The sequence below is a fragment of the Choloepus didactylus genome, chromosome 4 (genome assembly GCF_015220235.1).
Source record: "Choloepus didactylus isolate mChoDid1 chromosome 4, mChoDid1.pri, whole genome shotgun sequence".
Classification (NCBI taxonomy): Eukaryota; Metazoa; Chordata; class Mammalia; order Pilosa; family Megalonychidae; genus Choloepus; species Choloepus didactylus.
The window spans coordinates 177,760,780-177,783,546 of NC_051310.1; the positions used below are offsets into that span (position 1 = coordinate 177,760,780).

The following is a 22,767-nucleotide window of genomic DNA, read 5'->3' on the forward strand; positions in this document are numbered from 1 at the left end:
ATTACATTATTTGAACCCCAAATCTGAATATCTCTTACCTTGGGCATTGCACTGACCGCAATATGAGGACTAAAAAAATGTGGGTTTACTTTAGATTTCTATAATGGCTTTCTGAAACCATCCCTTATACCATGAGATATAAAAGTACTGATCGGGAGTGAGAAAATCCTAGGTGAAAGCCTCAAATTTACCAGTCAGCTGTATCACCTTGTCTCAAGTTAACTGACTTTTCTGTATCCTTGCTTTTTTAGTAGTAATATAAGAATACATAGTTACCTCATTTGATTCTTGGGATAATGGAATGGGGTAATACAAGTTTTATAGCATTTGGCACGTAGTGATTACTTAATCAAGTTATTATAAAAAAGGAAAATCTCATTCTTATGAATAAATAATGTGGCCATAAATAAAAGGAACTTTGGGTAGGAGTTACAGCAGTTACTGTGTTTTTCAGTACTAAAATAAATATATTGAAATATTTGTGATCAGTACTACTCTTGTGGTTAGGATAAAATTTGAGGGTAATTATGTCTTGCTACCAAGATGCATTGATATAAAACATAATTTCAATTTCAAATTTACTTTTCTTTGTTCACATTACATCTTATACTACAGAGAAGGAAAAATAATCAAAATTTCAAGACAGTGAGGCTTCTAGGCCTGAACATTTCACTTCTAGGAATTTGGTATGCAAATATTCAGTTGTGTGTGTGTATATTTGTACACATATTGATTATAAATTTTATGTAATAATAAAATCCTGGAAACTTGTATGTTTTTCAATGGAGACATTTTATGAAAAGATCATATTGTTTGCATATGACAGATATTTGCGGTAGAATGGATGGGTCTGATGATAGAACACATAAATGGAATGATTTCCAAGACATACTAAATGAAAAGAACAGGGCAAAAGCAGGTGCAGTATCCTTCTATATTCATACAAGTCTATAAATATGCAAACACATATTTATATATGCGTAGAATGAATATCGCTGAATGTTCTAAAATATAAAATTGGTTCCCTCTGAGGAGGGTATCTTGCCTTTGGTAGGAGATTTACTTTTGGATTTCTTGTATTTTTATTATGCACAGAAGAATGTAAAATATTTTAAAATGCTCATGGAAGGAAATACATGAAAAGGCAAATGATAGTTATCTCAGGGTGGGTGACATATGGATGATTTACATTCATACTGTGTGTGGGGCTACATTCTAATTATTCTATAATTCTATAATAAATATACTACTTTTACAGTAAATATACATTTTAAAAAGTGATACTATGGGCTGGTAGATTCATACAAATAATTTGAAATATATAAACTCTAATTTACTTTTATTTATTCAACTTTACCTTTAATTTGTGCATTGATTTTTAGCATTTCTGTGTAATTTCATTATTGTTAGGTACAAACTTAACTCATTTTTAAATATAAAGAGCTGGTTATTAGATATCTCAAGACAATCTTATCACCCTCTTTAATTTTGTATTCATGAAATCATTCATGTATCTTTGCAAATGAAAATTGCAAATTTAATAAACTAAAAAATCTAGTCATACCCAAGTTCTTGTTTGATCATCTTAAGTCTGCTTTTTATTATAATGCTTTGAAATTCTATTAGTGTTTATTTTTGCTTCTGCCAATAAAATAAATAATAGCCAAAGTAAGATTACCATGCTTTTGTTCATATTAAGAACATTTATAAAAATTCAGCCTATTTCTTCACCAAAAGCTGTTAGTGGTTGAATACCAATTGATAATATTTTATGGATCTTTGAGAGAAGAAACTTAAATATTGTATTTCATAAAGTCTGGACAAGTATCATCTACATTGACGTGGAACCCTCAAAAATAGGTAGAAAACAGCAACCTTCTGACATGAAGTTAAACTACAAACACCATGTTAGTGTATTCGTACCATAAACATATGTGTTGCAATGGATAGTTTGTGTCTATTGAAGAAAATACAGACAACATGACATATGACTATTAGCTACATGAGGGCAAGACTTTGTCAGCTTCATTCATTTCCTTTTTCCCACTTTCATGAACCTAGTACACGGTAGGTAATGATGAATATTTGTTGACTTACACAATTTGTAAAACATTTGCCTGCATATTGAATTAATTGAAATATGAAGAAAATTGAGCTATGTAACCTGCAATTGCTTAAACTATCTTCAGTTCTGAGAAATGAAAAGTCCTACCAAAAATTAAAAGCAGAATGTTGATACATTAATTGGAATCAGAGCACATTGCACATTCCACTGGAAAACCTTATTATGTAAATCTATTTAAATTCTATTTAGTGATATCCACTAGCTGTTTTGAGATGGATCACACAGTTAACAAATCTATTTTTTAAGAATTCTTCATAAGCATTTTGATATACTGTTTTTGTGTGTGCTTGTCTCCTTTGAAGAGTCCCTGTAACCATTCAGCCAGGTGGTGAGAAGATATTTAAGTAGCTGAGCACCCTTACTCCTGACACCATCCTAACAATCAGCTTTGGAGATGCTTTCATCCTGCCCATCTTCAGCAGCAGCCAGGCAGAGTGCCGACGTCTTCACTGCAGTGAGGAACTCTTCAGACTCCAGAAGTAAGTTGATTATATTCAGTTTGATCACTGCCAGTGGGTGTGAAAACACTTGGGGGACACTAACTAGGTAAACTGCAAATTAATGTACAAATTAAGACCAATGTTATCACTGATTAATTTAGTTTCTTTTTTGAGTCACTATATATTTTTTGGAGATACAAATACAAAGTTTACCACTTTTTCTGTTGATAACCTACCTTATGGGATTTTCTCATTATTTCTTTGGAGAGTTTCACATGCATTATGGTAATTTACACTTGCAGCCTTGATGCATGGGTAGGAAAGAGATTAATATAACAATGTATATGAAGAAACTTATTCAGAATGAGCAAATATGTTGATCAAAATTGCTTGGCTAATGAGTTATACAAATGGAATAAAATTCCTGTATTTTGATTCTTGAAAATTGAGTGGTCTTCCCACAACTGGGATCCCCCAACACCTTATGGAGGGTAATGAGGTGGTGCTAGAAACAGCACTTTTCCTGATTGGTTGGTTTATTGAATGACAGGTTCTCTGTGTCATTCAAGGAGAATTTATGACAGTCTGTAAATATGCATACTGGGAAAACTAAAGAATAGGGTGATCTTATGTTGGAAATTGAAGTGAAACCAGAGGGCATGAACAGCCTACAAAATATGTAATATAATGCCCTGTATATAACCTCAAAACAAGATCACAGTTAAAAGTGGACTACAAATTTATGTCAGGACTTCCTGACTTCCTGACCAGCCAGGTAAATATGTCAGCTATAAGATTATTTATGTTTATAGAATTTGAAAGTTAAGAACAATTTTTCAGGAAAAGTTCAGATTTTTTATTGATTCTATTGTTTTGCCACTTATCAAGTTTGCTTGATTTAAATTTGAGACATTTCTTCATTCTTCTCCTCCAGGATTCTTGAGGCATAGGCGTCACTTGCTGGCTTAGAAATATTTCTGTATCACAATGTCATCTCACAGAAAATGATTATAAGGTTATAGGTGCAATTTTTTTACAAGGAAAAATCTTTGGTATAGCTTAGATTGCCTATTTTTCAGTGACTAGAGGCTTAAAAATTGAAATTTCCTTAAAGGAAATGGATAGGAGATATATAATAATCTTAATTTTATTTTGCAACATAGTACAACTTTTCAGTATGCCTGCAATAGAAATGTGTATGTCTTTAAAGGAACATAAAGACTGCTGTTAAGAATTTATTTCTGAATCCTGGTGCTACCAATTACATGAGATTTAATAAAGAACAGGCAGGTGGTATGTTGGTGCTAGTACGCTCAAACAAATGTGGAAGGATACTTAGAACACATAAACAGAAGGGATAAATGTAGGTTATATTAAGGTTAATACGCTATAACTACAACTGTACCATAAAATGTGTCTGAGTGTACAGAAGATAGATTATAGATAATTATTTTTGTGTAGAGTTTTTTCTATGTATATTTTATTACCATGCATTCCTTTCACACATGATTTTTTTGTTTATCATAAAAATTGCTTTCTTTGCTTTGTTCTTTCAGCTTTTTAGTAAATGAAGTAAGTTGAGGTAGATGCTCTAGATTTTCTGTATTTTACATTTCTTAAAGAAAGGCCCCCCTTTCTAAGCCCAAGGCGATCTCATACACTATGAAGACAGAAATAACTTAGAGTTTATGTTTTTTTTTTTAAGGCAACCACGCAAGAAACCTCAGAGATTTTACCTACTTAAACAAGTAATTAGCAAATTCATTAATTTTTGTTTTCTACTGATAAGACTTTTTTCTAAATAAAAACAACTGACTTTATGAAAGCTTTAGCAAAGTAAATATATTTATTGACATACAAGTATACAAACAAGACAGTGAATTTAAACACATTTTCACTTACTAATAGCTATAATCAGTGCCAAAAGATTTACTTAATTAACCTGGCAATAGAAGGCTAAAAAGAAATAATTTATATAACAAAAGCAGCTCTTTTGAGTTAATGCTTGATTCAATTTTTTAAATTACAAGTCCATTAATCTGTAAAAGTAGAACTTCCCTTTCCATTTCTATTTTTTCTTTGGAGGCACATTAGGCTGAAAGTCATGTATAGAATTAATCACCCTGAAAAAAGTGAAAGCAAATACATTCCTAATTAGGTTCCTCAAATTTCAAGTAGCTCATTGAAAATTCATAGCACAGCCATTAAAATCTCTTTAAAAAATAAGACGGAATACTGGGAAATTTCTTAGAGTGAAATAGTGAATGGAGAAGAAATAGTAAAATGATGAGGCAATGGAATAGCCATTTGCAGTCAGGTAAAGATAGCTGAGGTGGTGGGTGTGATTGTGATTATTTTTCTCATTGGATCATTTTTATTTAATGTTGAGTAGTAAAATAGTACTTCTGTCTGTTTTTGCCATTCCTACTTTCTCCTTTAACAAAAGCACTGATGAATTGAAAAATAAATAATAATGTCTGCACAGAAAAGGTATGTGTGTGATGCCTGGGTAAATGTATACATATGCATATGTGTATATAAAAATAATTTAATGGGCATGTAACAGCTAGACTTTTTTCATAGCTATATATATGTATACTTGAAATTCTCCCAGCATAGTTAAGGCACAAAACCCTGCAACTGGAAAATCAGTCATCAGTAGGACACAGTGATATGCTAACTATGGATGCTGAAGCAATTTCATGATTTGAGTATCAATTAGGGTGAATAATTTTGAAAGGTAGAGCCAGGGGAGAACCTGTTAAATTATGTGAAACATCTTGACAAAAAGGGGTATGCGAAATGAAACAAAGTTTCAGTGGCTGAGAGATTCCAAATGGAGTCAAGAGGTCACTCTGGTGGGCACTCTTACACACTACATAGAAAATCCTTTTTAAGGTTTTCATGTATTGGAATAGCCAGAAGTAAATACCTGAAACTGTTGAACAGCAACCCAGCGGCCTTGACTCTTGAAGACAATTGTATAACAATGTACTTACAAGGGGTGACAGTGTGATTGTAAAAGCCTTGTGGATCACACTCCCTTTATCCTGGGTATGGATGGATGAGTAGAAAAATGGGGACAAAAACTAAATGAAAAATAGGGTGGGGGGGATGATTTGGATGTTCTTTTTACTTTTATTTTTTATTCTTATTTTTACTTTTCTGTTATAAGTAAAATGTTCAAAAAATAGATTGGGGTGATGAATATGTAACTATTTGATGGTATTGTGAACAGTTGATTGTACACCACAGATGATTGTATGATGTGTGACTACATCTCAATAAAACTGAATTTAAAAAAAAAGAAGGAAGCATAGAATATTCTCAAAGAAATCAAAATTTATCATGACTCACAAATTTATATATTTATTACAGATCTTACCTGTCAAATTCCAGATTGATATACTGTATCTCATTACCTTTGTGCCTCAATTCATTAAATTTCAAACTAGGCTCTTGGTCATTCCTCCAAATATGTGTTTTTGAGCTTATTAAACACCATCACCATTTACCAGAAAAAGTGGAATTATCATATCTCTCTCTCCTACTTTCCACAAATCCATCACCTTATCTGGTCAGATTTACTGTAAAATGTTTCTTGAGTTCATCCATTTATCACCATTTCCTCATCACTACTCAGTCTCAACTCCATAATCTCTCCCCTGGTCTAATCCAGAAGCCCCCTAAGTGATCCGGTCACATCTAGCCATGCTTATGTTATGTCTATTCTCCAGTGAGATAGAGCTTTATAAAATACAAAATTGAGATGCCCATACCCTCCCTCTCTAAAGACCATTGTTTTAAGAAGAGAGACAAAGTTCCTTTTCATGGCTAACACTACTCTGCATAGTTTAGCATTTGCCTGTATTTCCCATTGCATCCTACATCATGCTCCCTCTCCCTTTCTGCTTTCCAAACCCAGAGGCCTTTCAGTATTTCTTCCCTATGACTTGTCCCCCCACCAAGGTCTCTTTGCACATCCATATTTCTCCCTGTACAAGTCACCACCCTCATATACTTTTTGCCTAGTATCTCACCTCAATAGTCACTTCCTGAAGGAAGTCTTCCTTGGTCCCCTTGACCAAGTTATATCCCCCATTATATGGTCTCATAGCACCATCTAAATTATATATTTCTTTTTGTAGTTATCTGACTGATTTTTTTTGTTTGTTTGTTTTTTGCTTTTTTCTTTCCCGCTTCCCAACTGTAAGCTCTATAAGGTCAGTATCTATGCCAATTTTGCTCAATGTCATTTTATCCTTTAGGCATATAAGCACAGTTATGGAGCTTATATCTGCTTTTGTATGTATGTGTATGTGTTTCAAGAGACAGAAATTCTATGAAATCTGAAAAAATCACAGTCATTCCACTGGGGCACAAGTGAGAGAAAATTATTCTGGACCAGAAATGTAGGTACTGGAAAATTGCTGCTTAAAGTTTGCCTTTCTGCCAACTTTCTCTTTTGATATGCCTTTCTTCAGCGACATAGTTGAATGATTTTCCTTACAACTGTCATGGCTTTTGTTATAAAGTTCCAGAAACTGTGATTTTCCTGACAAGAGTCAGCCCTCTTTATTTCTAGAAGTGATGGCCTGTGTGACATGACCTTATTTTAGTTAGCTCTACACTGATGATGTTAAATGTTAAATTTCAATGTTTAAATCTAAATGTTAATTCTGAGGCATTTGCTGCAAAATATAGGAAGCATCTCTTTATCATTATTTAAAATATGAGCATTCTTTTGCTTTTTTGGTAACAAAAGATTACAAAGACATCAACTGGAGCAGAATTTTTAGGCATTAATAGCTAGAACCCTTTATGTTTACTTTTGCGTTTTTATGCTGTCTATTTTTCTGTTGATTTGTAGGCTCAGTAATTGCAGGTATCTATTTTTCCAGTGCCCTTATGTAATGCCATTCTCTCGTGTCATAGTCTGGGTCCCACTATTAGGACACTGTTTTATGCTAGGTAATGGATCAAGACCTTATGGTTGCTGTTATGAAGCAGGTGCAGACAAATGCAATTCAAATTTTTGCCTAAAAAATATCAGCTAATAGGGGACGTTAGAACAATGCAGAAATAACTACCATAAGGGAAAATAGTGCTGAAAAAAACTATTAATCGTCATTTCAGTTTGGTGGAAAAAGTGGTTACTTTCATCTAAGATGAAATAACATACAAGTAACATTCTTAGTAGAAGTAGCATTTGTCTGGGCCTCAAAGATGGATTTTAAATCAGATTATTGTTGTTAATGTGCCGATGCATTGTCTCTTTTAGGCAAAAATTTCAGGAACTAGAGAGGTAATGCACAGTCCTCCCCAAAGCCCTTAAGTATTAACACCAATACTGAAAATGTCTTAGCAAGCAGTACTTGATGTAGAAAGGGCTCTGCTCACTCCAGCTACTGTTAGTTCTGGCCCTGTGGGTTGCTAATACTATAGTTCTTACTGTGAAGTGTCCTGTGAAGAGGTCTGAATGAATGCTCCACATTAGGAGATAATGATTACTTTACATTTAGGACCGGGAGGGATTGATGTCCTGTGGAGAGTACTCTTGGCAACTGACATTTTAGGTGCCTGGCAATAATCTTTATTGCAATGCACTGGCTATGAAACTCCAGTGGAAAATGATCCAATTCGTATGACCAGCCTAAGGGTTTATCTCAGTTACTGTGATGAACAACCTGCTCCCAATGACTGTGGAGTTAAGCTGCCTTATACCGTGTGGACTACACTATGGGGTATTTCTGCACATGGCAGATTTAGATTTCTCAGTAAACTAAGGCATCTCTCACCAGTATTTAACAGAATGTGGGAAACCTTACATCATAGGTAACCTTGGCAGTCTGTAAAAGAATTCTTTTGGAGAAAATCCATGATTTGCCATAGAAGAAATTCACAGACTGGAAGAATCTCTGTATATAGATCATAAATAGCAACTTGATATCAATAATGAATTGAACTATGAATAAAACAATAAATTTATAACTGGAACTTCATAGAAAGATGTGTGAAAAAAGTCAGGGACTTCATGAACTTAACATCACTAGTTGAGAATGTTAATAACATGTGAGAACTCAGAGATTTGATTTTGAAAAGTGTTAATAAATATACTTAACACAGTTTTGACCTAGAAGCATTGAATACTTAGAACATTTAAGATTCCCAGTGGTGTTGAAGAGTTTATAGTTAAGGAAGGGTGAAATAAAGCAAACCTCTGGGGATGGTGGCAAGCAGGAAGTAATGTACAAATTAGTTTCAAACATTCATCTCTTCTACTCCCCCTGGTTATCCATATGTGAGGCTAGATGATGACTGATCTTGCAGTGTGGTGATCTGATCCCATTTATCTAATTAACCTCACCTTTGACCTCCAAGGAAAATTCAAGGAGTAAATGGTTTTGCTTAACGACCTGAAATACTAACATAAAATCACATCCACCCTTTATTTATTAAACAAAAGATCTGGCATATTAAATTTGGCAACTGAGATGGAAGATTTGGTGCTGCTTTTTAAGCAACTTTTTTTTTTTACAGTGAATGTTCCTCTGGTGTCATGCAATTCTAAATCCATAATAAGAATCTTGCTTTCTTTTTGATCACTTGTATGCAAATATGGATTACTTTGCTAAACCCTGAAGCCTTAACATACTATTTAATATCTGGAAAACAAATAACCTTTTAATACCTACTTACTTATTTATGTCTTGAAGAGAGAGTTCCATTACAGGCAAATGAGCACTTCTTAGATTATTTCAATGCCTACTACAATAATGATTGTAACATAGGAATAATTTGCAATTGAAAACATTCATTCATTATTTATAAAGCCAAATAAAGCATAAACTTTTTCATAGCATGAATTATCTACCTAAAAGGGAAGACTGAAGAGGAAATACAACCTCTCATCAGCAAAAAACACATTTTTTTAGTTATGACCTTGGCCTTAAATATGTACTTATTAAAATATAATATACAGTTTATTATCTAATGTGTATTATTTATATATTATACATATTTAAAATAATAGCCTTTATTTTATCAAGGTTATATTATGAAACATTATTTTAGTATTTTGTGTAAACATCTTGACATAAAACAGTAGATTCTAAAAATTTTATGTTAGGATTAGTTAAAGAATGACTGTTAAAAATTACAGTGTTAATGAGAGTAGAACATTCACGGATTTTATGGTTTCTTATTTTTGTGTTAATTTGAACTTACTTTTAAATACTAGTAGGATTGAGGAGCTTTGCATGTGGTAGTTGGCCTTTCAGATTTCCTCTTCAGTGAAATCCTTTGTTAATCATTCTTTTAGGTGCAATTTTTCTTACCATTTTATATTAGTTTTAAAAAATGTGTTTTGCATTTTCATCCCTTATGGGTTTCTAGAGTTGCATATATATCATCCCTAATCTATGATTGGTCTTTTGACTTTTAATAATGAATTATATTCACTAAGGACCATATTCCAGGTCCAGGGGTTGGGGTAGGAATCTGATTTTGTCCCCCTAAACATGTATCCACAAGATACAGGTAACATACAATTGGCAGCCCCACCTCCTGACACCCATAAGGGCAGAAGAGGGAAATGTGTAGGTTAGAGTTTCTCCCCATTCCAAGAAATTTTCACAAGACACTGAAGTAGAATAGTGGGAATGGTGACATTGTCCCTACAGCTTGCAGATCCCCAAGGAAACCTGGCCCTTTCTCAGCTAGTCAGGGGAAACAGCACTTCCATCAGAGGATCTCTCCAGATACAATACTGGTGGCTTGACTGAGGTTTTGTTGCCTCAGGTTGTACCAGAGAAATGGCCATAAAGCATTCCTTTTTATGGTGGCAGCTGATAATATTCTTTATTTGGTGAGGGTGTCTGGGCATTCCGGGTCCTACCTGTGAACCAGGGATTCTTTTAAAATGTGAATTGCTAACTACATGGTTAACATTTCACATGTAGTATTGATGCCTTAATTTGATTATTTTATTGTCATCTGGTTTCATCGGCCTGCTTTATATTTAAGAACTTCAGTCTTTAATTTTAAGGGATAGTGCAATTAAGGAAAGAAAGTAAATACTTTTACAAAGAGGAATTTGCTTGAAGGACCTGAGACTCCAGGAAAGGGATTGGCCCAGGAATTGGTTATCAAGTTAAGATATTTTTATTTTAATGAGGTCAAAATTATCAATTGTTTCATTTGTGTGTGCTTTTTTATTTTTCTTTCTAAAGTTATCATTCTCTACTGCAATGAAATAAAGATATATTACTATACATCCTTTTAATATTTTCAAGTCTCTTCATATTTTTTATATAGTGTGAAAGTTAAATTGAATTACAAGTACAGTTCTGTTTTACTTTTTCCATAAAGATAACCAGTTGCCCAATACTGTTTCTTGAATAATCCATCCTTTCCACAATGAATTGAAATGTTACCTCTGCCATATAGTTTTCACATATGCATGGATGTATTTCTAGACTTTTTATTTCATGGTTCTATTTCTTATCCATGCACAAATACTGTGATAAAATTTGACTATTATACTCCTAATATGTCTTAGTAGATAGTAAAATGAATGAATCCACTCTTCCATTCTTCTTTCAAAATTGTCCTCACTAATGTTGGTTCTTGATTCTTTATACTTCTATATTTTGGAAACAGACTGTCAAGTTTGGTGAAACACCATATTGTAAATTTTATTGGGGTTATATGCAATTTTTATTTTAATTTGAGGAGAGATATTTTATTCCTTTTTAATATTGCATATATCTGCCCATCACCTTCTTCAGGTCCTTTCATAAAGTTTTATTTCCTTCATACAGCTTGCCTTTCTTTTGTATTTCTTGAAAAGTTATACTTTTTGTGTTTTTGTGTTTAAAAATGCCATTACATTTTTTTAATTGTGCCTGATATATAGATATGTCTTTGGTTTTTATCAGTATGCCTTTTAAGCAACTTTGCTGAGCACTTATGGGTTTTAGTGGTTTGAAGATGTTCTTGGAATTATATAACTGTATTCATAGTATCTATGAAAATATGTTTTTAAATTTTTCCTTAAATTATTTTTTCATTATCTAATTGAACAGTCTAAGAGCTCTATTACAATAGTGGATCCAAACAGAAATAGTGACCATTCTTATATTTGTATTGACTTTAAAAGGTCTTCTTTTCATATTTTGCCAATAATATTTGATATCTGCTTTAAATATGTTATACAGTATGTATTAATTTTTGTTATATACACTTTTCAAAATACAGAAGCACAAATATCCTTTTCATCATCTTCTTCATTGTGGCTGTTAAAAAGTTTCTATTACAATAGTCATCTTTACATTTAGTGGATAATGATGATGAAACTCATCAAACCAGAACATGGTTTCTGTCCTTAAGATGGCCTTTCTTCCCAACTTGTGTAGCAGCTGGCATTAAAATGTCATTAAGGAAATTCACTGGTGCCTGTGGGGGGACAGGATTATACTGTTGAATCTCAAGATTTGATCATATCTAGTTTTTTAGAATTATCCCCAATCTCAGAATAATGTCCCTACTCTAACCTCCTCACCCCCCCCCCCATTCCCAAAAGCTTGATTTTGGCATATTTAAATACAAAAGCTTCACAACAACTGGAAGTAACATGCTCAATCTGATTCCTAGTCTGAATCTAGAAGTAAGTAGGAAATAAAAATATTTTTTAAAAACAATCGTATAAGCAGATATTCACATAATGGAATAGAATTTAAAAACAGCCTGAGTATATTCATTTACAGTTGAAGGATTAGGGAATAAGAAAAGTTTAGTTTATTAATGTATCTGAGGTCACACAGATAATTAATAGAAGCAACTGGCTTATCATCTATCTTATAGCTTTAAAAATTTAAAGTCCCTTTGAGAATTTTTTACTATTTTACTGGTAAAATTACTTGCATTTATCTTCTGGTTTTTTTCTTTGATCATCGTTGCTCTCCTGCTATTTATTCTCATTTTCTGGTGATTGTTTTTTGTTGTTGTTTTGATTTAATGTTTTAGGGGAAAATGTTGTGTTCTTATTTTTGTGACATTTAATACTTATAGAAATGTTTATAAAACATGCATATTTTTTAATGAATAAACATGGGAAAAAAACTGCAGACTAATTTTTCTCATGAACATGGAAGAAAAAATGTCTAACTAATGTTAGAAAAAGAAATTCAGCTATCTATAAAAATAAAAATATATTACCATCAAGTTAGATCTAAATAAAGAATGCAGATATTTAGTTTATCATAAAATCAATTTGTATAATTCAGCACTTTTATATAATTAAGGAAAAAATACATAGCAGCTCAATAAATCCAAGCATTTGATAAAATTAGGCAGACAATCCTAATAAAATGTGAAGAAAACTATGAAGAGAAGGTATTGTGCTTAAAGTGATAAAGGTTATCAATGGCATTCTGTAGCAAACATCATCCTTCATCATGAAATAAGCACAGTTTTCCCCTTGAGAATGGGGATAAGATATAGATGCATTTAAGACCCATTTCTATTCAGTAATATAATGGTAGTCTATACTGGTACAATGATATAAGAAAAAGAAACAAAAGCTATAAACATGGATAAAATAGAAATAAATTTATTCACAGATTATATGAGTTGGTAAATAGAAAATATCTACTATAATTAATAAGCCAATTGAGTAAAATAAACCTTGGATAGAAGGTTAATATGCAAAAATTAGTTATATTTTTATATTCCAGCAAACAACAGGAATTTTTGGCAGCAAACCATGACAAGCAGGATTGATTCCAGTTATGCAAGGCTGGTTCAAACATTGAAAATCAATTGGTTTAACCCATAACATCAATTGGCTAAAGAAGAAGAGTAATATGATCATATCAGTAGATTCACAGAAAACATCTGACAAAATCCAACACCCGTTCATGATAAAAACTCCCAACCAACTAAGAAAAGAACCAGTGCAATTAACAGGAAAAGGAAATAAACATCATATAGTTTGGGAAAGAAGAAATAGAACAGTTTTTGTTTGTATACAAGATGATTATAGAAAATCCCAAAGAATCAACAACAACCAAGAAACAAAACAAAACAAAACAAAACAAACAAAAAAACTCATGAAACATATGTGACTGTAACAAGTTCTGGGGATAAAAGCTTAATACAAATGTCAATTATGTTCCTATATACTACAGTTAACAATTAGAATTTCAAATTTGAAAACACAATACCATTTATAATAGCACCAAAAAATCAAATATTTAGCTATAAATCTAACAAAATATGTGCCGATATCTATATGGAAAACTAAAAAAAACTAATGAGATAAATGAATGAAGATCCCAATAAATGGGGAGCTATTCCATATTCATGGATAGGAAGATCGAGTATTAAGATGTCAAATCTTTCCAACTTGATCTACAAATTCATTGCAATGCTAGTCAAAATTCCTGCAAGCTATTTTGTGGATAACATTTTGGAGAGTTTTAATGCTATTTCTTCACATTCACCAAACATCTATTCTGCCATGTCTAATCTATTAATACCATTTGTATGGTTTTCATAATACATGTTGCATTTTTCATCTCCAAAAGTTTCACTTGGGTCTTCTATATATCTTCCATTTCTCTCTTCATCATTTTCATGTTTTCTTCTTCATTTTTCAGTATATGAAACATCTTTATTATAGCTGTTTTAACATTGTTGTCTGCTAATGCTATCATCTCTCTTATTTCTGCATATTTTTTTCTATTGATTGAGATTTTCCTGGTTTTCTATTGATGAAGCATATTTTCTTGCTTCTTTACATAACTGTTAAGTTTTAATTGATCCCCAGACATCATGGAATTGAAATCATTGCTGGATTCAGGGGAACTCATTTGTGGCTCTCTGTAGCTTTATTCACTCCCTAATCCCTTATATTATACTGTACATATTCTAGACACTTTGACCTCCCCAGACTCTGAACACTTTCAACACAACTCACCAAGACTCTTGGGTATGCTTAGGGTCACTCTTCCTGTGTTACATTGTGGAAACTGATTCCAAGTAGACAGTTGAGGTACTTTGGGGGCTACTCTCCTTGGTACCCCAGTGTCTACAAAATATATATTTTTGTCAATTTTTCTAGTGTTTTAAAATATGTATGTGTGGGGTTTAAATCCAATCTGTGCAATTTCATCATAGATGGAAGCAGAAATCTCTATTTTTACTGTAGTTTTTGAAGTAAATTTTGCTGGACATAGTAGCATAAATTTGTGGATCTATCATTCCATAGCTTTCTAGCTTCCATTTTCCTTTTATTTTTTCTTTGAAAAAAATATATTTTCTCAAACTACTATTTGGATTCTCAACTTCTGTTTATTTTTCATTGGTTTTCCTATAATGCAACTAAGTCAGTTATACTTTAATCTAGCATGATGGCATTCATAGGGTTTCTTGAATGTTTTGCATTTTGACTTCTATAATCTTTAAAGAGTTTTGTTCATTATATCTTTGAATATTGCTTCTTCTCTGTTTCTGTCTTTCTGTCTGGGACTCCAGTTGCATGTATACCATACCCCATAGATCTTTTAATAATTTCGTCAAGGTTTTCCATCCCCATTATATTTAATATTTAATATATGATATCTTCTGCCAATCTCTTTTCCAGATTTCTTGATTTTCTTTAAAATACCTAATCTGTTTCTGAAGACCATCTATTGTGTTCTTAATTTCAGTTCTGGATTTTACATTTCATGTTTTTAGTAAGTTTTAGTTTCCTTCTACATTTCTCAATTTTTATCTTTTAATTCTAAGCCTTATTAATTCAATTTTCTTTAAACTCCATGTGTTTTAGTTTCCTAGGCTGCTCAAATACCATGAAATTGGTCAGGTTAAACAATGGCAATTTATTTGCTCATGATTTTGAAGTTAAAGAAAGTTCAAATCAAGGCATCAAGATGATGCTTTCTTCCCTGAGACTGGTGTTCTGTGGCTAGCTGCCAGTGACATTTGGTCCTTTGCTCCTCTGTCACATGGCAATGCACATGGTGGCCTCTCTTGGCCTCTCCATTTTTTTCCATTCTACGCTGAGTTTCACCTTCTGACTGTTCCCTGTGGCTTTCTTTCTCCGTGTCTGAATTTCATTTCACTATTAAAGGACTCCAGCAATAGGATTAAGGCCCATCCTGATTGGGCTGGACCACACCTTAACTGAAGTAACCTCATCAAATGGCCCTACTCACAGTGGGTTCACACCCACAGGAATAGATTAGATTTAAGAAAATGTTTGCCTGTGGTACATACAGTTTCAAACCACACCATGGCTGATAACTGATAAAGGAAACATTTTGATATCTTTTCATCTGTTGCAGCTGTGTCTTTTACTTTTTACTGTTCAGTCAAATATTGACTTTTTATTTGACTGGTTACATTTGTAAATTTTGTTCCAAAGGAGAGCTATAAACAGTTATGAAAAGAATTTGAGTACATGGATGATAACCCAGGAGATGAGACCAATAGTGGATTTACTTTACCAAAGAAAATAAGAAAACTGTAGTTGTTCACCTGAAACCAATTAGGGTTTGAGCAATATAAACTTGTACTTCAGTCCTTGTAAGAGCTGCTCAATTTCTGGTTCATATTTGCTCTTTGGATGTAGCACTTCGGGTCTCAGTAAGAATTCTGAGATATTTACTAGGAGTATTTCTGTTTAGCAAGCTCTAAACTCTAGGTTTTTGTCTTTCCAAACTCAATGGACTCCCCAAATCTTAGCTTTGTAGCCACTAATTCACTTCTATTTAACTATAGAATCATCAATTTCTTCCAGAAATTTAGTAGCCCCAAGTGACTGGCTTGTGTTTTCTGGCTCCCCTTTTCTTCTGGATCTTGTCACAGTCTATCACTGTTTGATCACTTTAAAAACAGATACATACAATTATTCTTGAGGGTTGCTCAATATTGAGCTAGATAGTCATTATCAGAAAAGCACACAGTAGATGTCTGTATTTGAATTCTGTATGCAGAAAACTTGGTGAACTCCCATATTCATTTTAATAATTTACCTGTAGATCCTGTGTGTTTTTTAATCATGGTTACAGCATTTATGGACAATGGTATATTTGTTTCTTTCTTTCCAATACTTATTTAATTTTTATTTAATCATTTTTCTTGCTTACTCTGATAATGACTTCTGGTACAATGTTAAATAGAATTGGTAATGGCAGGCATCTTTATTCTTTATCTAAAAAAGGAAAAACTTAATGGTTTAACTGATATATATATAATATGTGTACTATTCCCTTCCAGTCTTAATTTCCAAATAATTTTAATTTTTAATCCTAATGGTTCATAGGTTTAATCCATCATTTTTTTTCTGTATCTACTAAGATGAGCACATGATTTTATAATGTTTATCTAGCATTCCATTCATGATATAAACCCTTATCGGCCATGATATTATCCTTATAATATTTTATTGACCTGAGTTTGCTAATATATTCTTTAAGATGCTTGCATCTTTTTTTGTTTATTTTTAGTGAGATTTTCCTGTAATTTTCTTTTCTTTTACTTCCCAAGTCGAGTTTGCTATCCAGGTTATGTTGCTTCTTAAACATGGAGAAAGTTTCTTCTTTTTGTATTTTTTGGTAGTGTTGATATAGAATAGAAATGATTACATCTTTTAAGTTTTTAAAAATGTGACATTGAAGTCTTTCGGATGATTGATTTTACCTCTTTAGTGCTTATAGTACTATTTACGTTTCCCGTTTCTGTTTGAGTTAGTTGTGAGCCATATATTTTTCTAGGAATTTGTACATTCAGGCTAAATTTAAAAATTTTGTATTTTAAAATTTTAATTTAAAATTTATTGTCATTTACTCACACATTGTGCCAGTTTGAATGTATTGTGTCCCCCAAACGCCATTATCTTTGATGTAATCTTGTGTGGGCAGACATTATCAGCGTTGATTAGATTGTAATTCTTTGAGTGTTTCTTTGGCATGTGCCCCACTCAGTTGTGGGTGATAACTCTGATTGGATAATTTCCATGGAGGTGTTGCTCCGCCCATTCGGGGTGGGTCTGAGTTGATCAGTGGCACCACATAAATGAGCTGACATAACAGAGGGAACTCAGTGCAGCTGTGAGTGATGTTTTCGAGAGGAGCTACAGCCAAGAGGGACACTTTGAAGAAAGCACAGGAGCTGCAGATGAGAGATATTTTGAAGACGGCCGATGAAAGCAGACTCTTGCTCCAGAGAAGCTACGACAGGACAAATACCCCAAGTGCAACTAAGAGTGACATTTTTGAGGAACTGCAGCCTAGAGAGGAACATCCTGGGAGAAAGCCATTTTGAAACCAGAATTTTGGAGCAGACGCCAGCCACGTGTCTTCCCAGTTAACAGAGGTTTTCCAGACACCATTGCCTATCCTCCACTGAATGTACCCGATTGCTGATGTGTTACCTAGGACACTTTATGACCTTAAGACAGTAACTGTGTAACCAAATAAACCCCCTTTTATAAAAGCCAGTCCATCTCTGGTGTTTTGCATTCTGCAGCATTAGCAAACTAGAACAGATTTTGGTACCAGGAGTGGGGTGCTTTTGCTGCTGAGTTTGCAAATACCAAACAAGTTGGAATGGCTTTTTAAATGGATAAGGGGAAGATTCTGAAAGAATTGTGAGGAGCTTGGTAGAAAAGGCCTAAACTGCTTTGAAGAGACTGTTTGTGGAAATATGGACTCTAAAGATACTTCTGACGAGGCCTGGAAAAGAAATGATGAAGGTGTTGTTGCGAACTGGAAGAAAGGTGATCCTTGTTTTAAAGTGGCAGAGAATTTGGCAAAATTGAGTCCTAGAGTAAGATGGAAGGAAGAATTTGAAAGTGACAACCTGGAATACTTAGCTGAGGAGATCTCCAGACTACATGTGGAGGATGTACCCTGGCTTCTTCTTAAAGCTTATAGTAAAATGCAAGCAGAGGGAGATAAACTTAGAACTGAACTCTTGGGTTCAAAGAAACCAGAAGCTGATGGCTTGGAAAATTACCAGCTTCCAGGGGTTGGAATCCCAGAAGCTACAGCCCAACGTGAGGATGTAACCAAACGTGGAACCCAGCCACCATTTCAGTACAAGCCAAGAATGGAGATGGAATTATCCAGAAAGGATTTGTGGAAAGTCCTATTGTCTGATGGCTTTGACCCCTGCATGCTTCATGCGAAGCCAACAGAATTTTTGCAAGATCTTTACAGACAGAGCCATTGCCAGTCTGGACTGGAGAAGACAGACAAGGAACAAACTGAAGGAAAAATTTCTTCAAAGACAGAGCCATGGAGGTTGACGTCTGGAGTCAAGAGGCCTTGGGCTAGGAGAGCAGAGCAGCCTACACGCATGGAAAGGGTGAGTTTGCCCTGGAGGTCGAGGGCGGGCCTTCTGCCTCAATGCTCAGGAAATGTCCTGCCACCCCAAGACCCAAAGAGGGTGGAGCACATTCCCAGGGAATTGGGGAGAGCCTGGCTGCCACCACACTGTTCTGAAGGGGTTGAGTTGTGTGCCCCGGAGATGGAAGGGAATCCGGGAGCTGCCCTGATGTTTGAGGAGGGTGGGGCCGAGAAGGTGGTCTCCCCAATGTGTGGATATGTTGGAGCACTCACCTAAGCATTTGGAGAGGAAAGGGCTGCCACAAAGGCCCTTGGGAAGGGTTAGGCTCCCGCTCTCTCAAGCCCCAAGGATGCAACATTGTTCTGTTAATGACTCTCAGACTTTGAAATCTAATGGAGTTTGTCCTGTGGGTTTTAGGAACTGTTTTGGTCCTGTGAACCCTGTTTTCCTTACTCTTTCTCCTTACGGCAATGGAAATGTTTATCATACGAATGTCCCTCCTTTGTATATTAGAAGCACATAACTTGTTCTCAGTTCACAGATCCACAGCTAAATTATGCCTTAGGACTGACCATGCCTAACTATTGTTACTGAAATGATTTTAGTTTCTGTGATATTGTTGTGGGATGAATGTATTTTGTATATGGAAAGATAATGTCATTTTGGGGTCCAGAGGGTGGAATGTGCCAGTCTGAATGTATTGTGTCCCCCAAACGCCATTATCTTTGATGTAATCTTGTGTGGGCAGACGTTATCAGTGTTGATTAGATTGTAATTCTTTGAGTGTTTCTTTGGCATGTGCCCCACCCAGTTGTGGGTGATGACTCTGATTGGATAATTTCCATGAAGGTGTTGCTCCGCCCATTCGGGGTGGGTCTAAGTTGATCAGTGGAGCCATATAAATGAGCTGACATAACAGAGGGAACTCAGTGCGGCTGTGAGTGATGTTTTCAAGGGGAGCTACAGCCAAGAGGGACACTTTGAAGAAAGCACAGGAGCTGCAGATGAGAGATATTTTGAAGATGGCATTGAAAGCAGACTCTTGCTCCAGAGAAGCTACGACAGGACAAATACCCCAAGTGCAACTAAGAGTGACATTTTTGAGGAACTGCAGCCTAGAGAGGAACGTCCTGGGAGAAAGCCATTTTGAAACCAGAATTTTGGAGCAGACGCCAGCCACGTGTCTTCCCAGCTAACAGAGGTTTTCTGGACACCATTGGCCATCCTCCAGTGAAGGTACCCGATTGCTGATGTGTTACCTCAGACACTTTATGACCTTAAGACAGTAACTGTGTAACCAAATAAACCCCCTTTTATAAAAGCCAGTCCATCTCTGGTGTTTTGCATTCTGCAGCATTAGCAAACTAGAACACACAGATACCTTTATTATTATTTTAATGCCTGTATCTGCTCTAATAGTGCTCCTTTCTTCATTCCTCTTCATGGCTATGTGTGCCTTCTCTCTTCTTATTTTCTTAATCTTACCCAGAAATAATATTTTTTCTTCGAAAGGAATGACTATTGGCTTTGTTAATATTTTATCTAATATGTTTGTTTTCTGTTTGGCTCTTATGATTATTAATTAATGAAGATGTTATAAATAATGATAAGTGTTATAATTAGCAATGTCATTATTATTTCTTTCTTGCTCTTCTCTGTGACTTATTTTGATGTATTTATTCTAACTTGAGAAATCCTTTTTGCTAAAGAATTTTCAGCCTTTTTCATTAATAATGAATGAATATTAGACTAAAACTTTTCTTTTAAACAATGATTTGCCTGCAATATACTATTGATTTGTAGTGTTTTCATGATGATTCAGTACAAAATATTTTATTCGTATTATATTTACTTTGGTTATTAAGGAGAATTTCTTATTTTATTAATCATAACTGATTTAAAGTGTAATTGATTTGGTCAGGAACCATGCTCTTTATGATCCCAGACCTTTGAAATGTGCTCATGGACTAGAATACAATCAAATTTTTAAACGATCTCTGTGTGTGTGTGACAGGGCTATGTATCTTATAATTGCTGACTGTTGTAAACCATGTATATTTATTAGATACACCAGTTAATTATGTGGATAAATCTTCTATGTACTTAATGTATATTTTTTTCTTTATATTTTGCCAACAACTAAGAAAGCTGCATTAAAATTCCCCACTATTATTTTGGATTTACGCATTTCTCCACATGATTTGACAATTTTTTTCTCTGTATATTTTGAGTCTCTGCTATTTAGTGCTTACAGATTTAGAGTGCCTTAACTTCATAGTGAATTGAAAGTTTATCATTATGAGTTGACTAATTATCTATATGTTGAGTTTTACCTTAAAGTCAGTTCTGTCTGATATTAATAAAGTTGCCAACTTTCTTCTGGTTGGTGTTTTCATGGTATTTTTAGAATATTAATATTTTTAGTTTCCTAGGCTGCTAAAAGCAAATACTATGAAATGGTTCAGCTTGAACAATGGGAATTTATTAACTTACAGTTTTGAGGCTGAGAAAATGTCCAAATCAAGGCATTGTTACTGGACCAAGGTAGTGGATTCTTTTGCATGATGCACTCAAATGACCAATTCTCAAGACACTGGGTTTTCAAAGAGCGAGTTTTATTGCTAGGTGCAAAGCAGGAGAACAGATGGCCTATTGGTCCAAAATCTGTCTCCCTGAACTGCAGTAATTCTGATAGTTTTAAAGCATTAACAGATGGGCAGGTTTTAGGATAATGAGTACAGTAGCTCCAGATTATGTAATTAGAGGTAATCGAATTTTTGAGCATGTGCAGATTGATTACACTCTTAGTCATAGAATGTAAGAAAATTGCGGCCTTAATTTGATGATGGGCATGATTTTTAGTATTATAATGAGATATAGGTGACTTGTAGGTTAAAGTTTAAGCTACTGCACATGTCAAGTGGACCCATTTTGGTTAGACCCAGCTTTGGTTATCAAGATAACTTTGTACTTGGGTTGGGTTAGTTCCCAGCTGACCCGAGACCCTTCATTAATAAACATTAGGGGGTGTCTTTATTGGTTTTTGAAGTAGAAAAACTGGATAAATGGGTACAAGTGAAGGTTAGTCACAAGGTTTTTGCAATCACAAGGGCACAGGATAAAGGCTATATAATCATTGTCAGAGATCAAGACAGCTGGATTACATTCACATTTCAGATATTTCCCTCTGTCTACTCTAATATACCAGAAAGTAAAAAGGAATATCTATATAATGATTCAGTAATCATAATCAGTCCTTAAATCCTAACTGCTCAGTTACAGCATGATAAAGATGATGCTTTCTTCCTGAAGACCACCTAACGGCAATCCTTGCTTCCTCTGTCACGTGGAAATGCACATGGCAGTATCTGGTGCTCTCTCTCTTCTCTTCTGGGATTCATTGATTTCAGCTTCTTCTGTGTTCTCTCTCTCTCTCTCTCTTTCTCTCTCTCTCCCATTTATAAAGGACTCCAGGAATAGGATTAAGACCAATCCTGAATGACATGGGTCACACCTTAACTGAAGGAGTCTCATCAAAAGGTCCTCCTTACAATAGGTTCACATCTACAGGAACTGATTAACTTTAAGAAGATGTTTTTTCTGGGGTACATACAGCTCCAAAGAGCTGCAGTTAACTTTCAACCTTTTTGTATCCTTTTAATAAAGGGCCTATATTCATTTTATGTTTCTTTGTATTGTCACTAGAGCATTCTCTCTGTAGTTCATATATTCATTGACATGTAAATTTAAATGAGCATCTTAGTTTGTGCTTTCTACTAGTATCCCATTTCTAGTTTCTGTTTTCTCTATTTTCTTGCCTTATTTTGGATGAATGTAGTATTTTAA

The 22,767-nt window shown here is 34.2% G+C and overlaps 1 protein-coding gene across 7 annotated transcripts in view; it reads left to right on the plus strand.

Moving 5' to 3' along the window:
- Positions 1-22,767, plus strand: part of LRFN5 (leucine rich repeat and fibronectin type III domain containing 5) — a 323,828-nt gene that overhangs the window by 140,185 nt on the left and 160,876 nt on the right. For 6 of the 7 annotated variants that reach the window (XR_005216547.1, XM_037834901.1, XM_037834907.1 and 3 more), the window contains one exon: positions 2,428-2,604. The exons of the other annotated variant lie outside the window; for it this stretch is intronic. The gene's annotated coding sequence lies outside the window, so the exon portion shown is untranslated. The remainder of the gene's footprint in view (positions 1-2,427; positions 2,605-22,767) is intronic. 7 annotated transcript variants of the gene reach the window in all.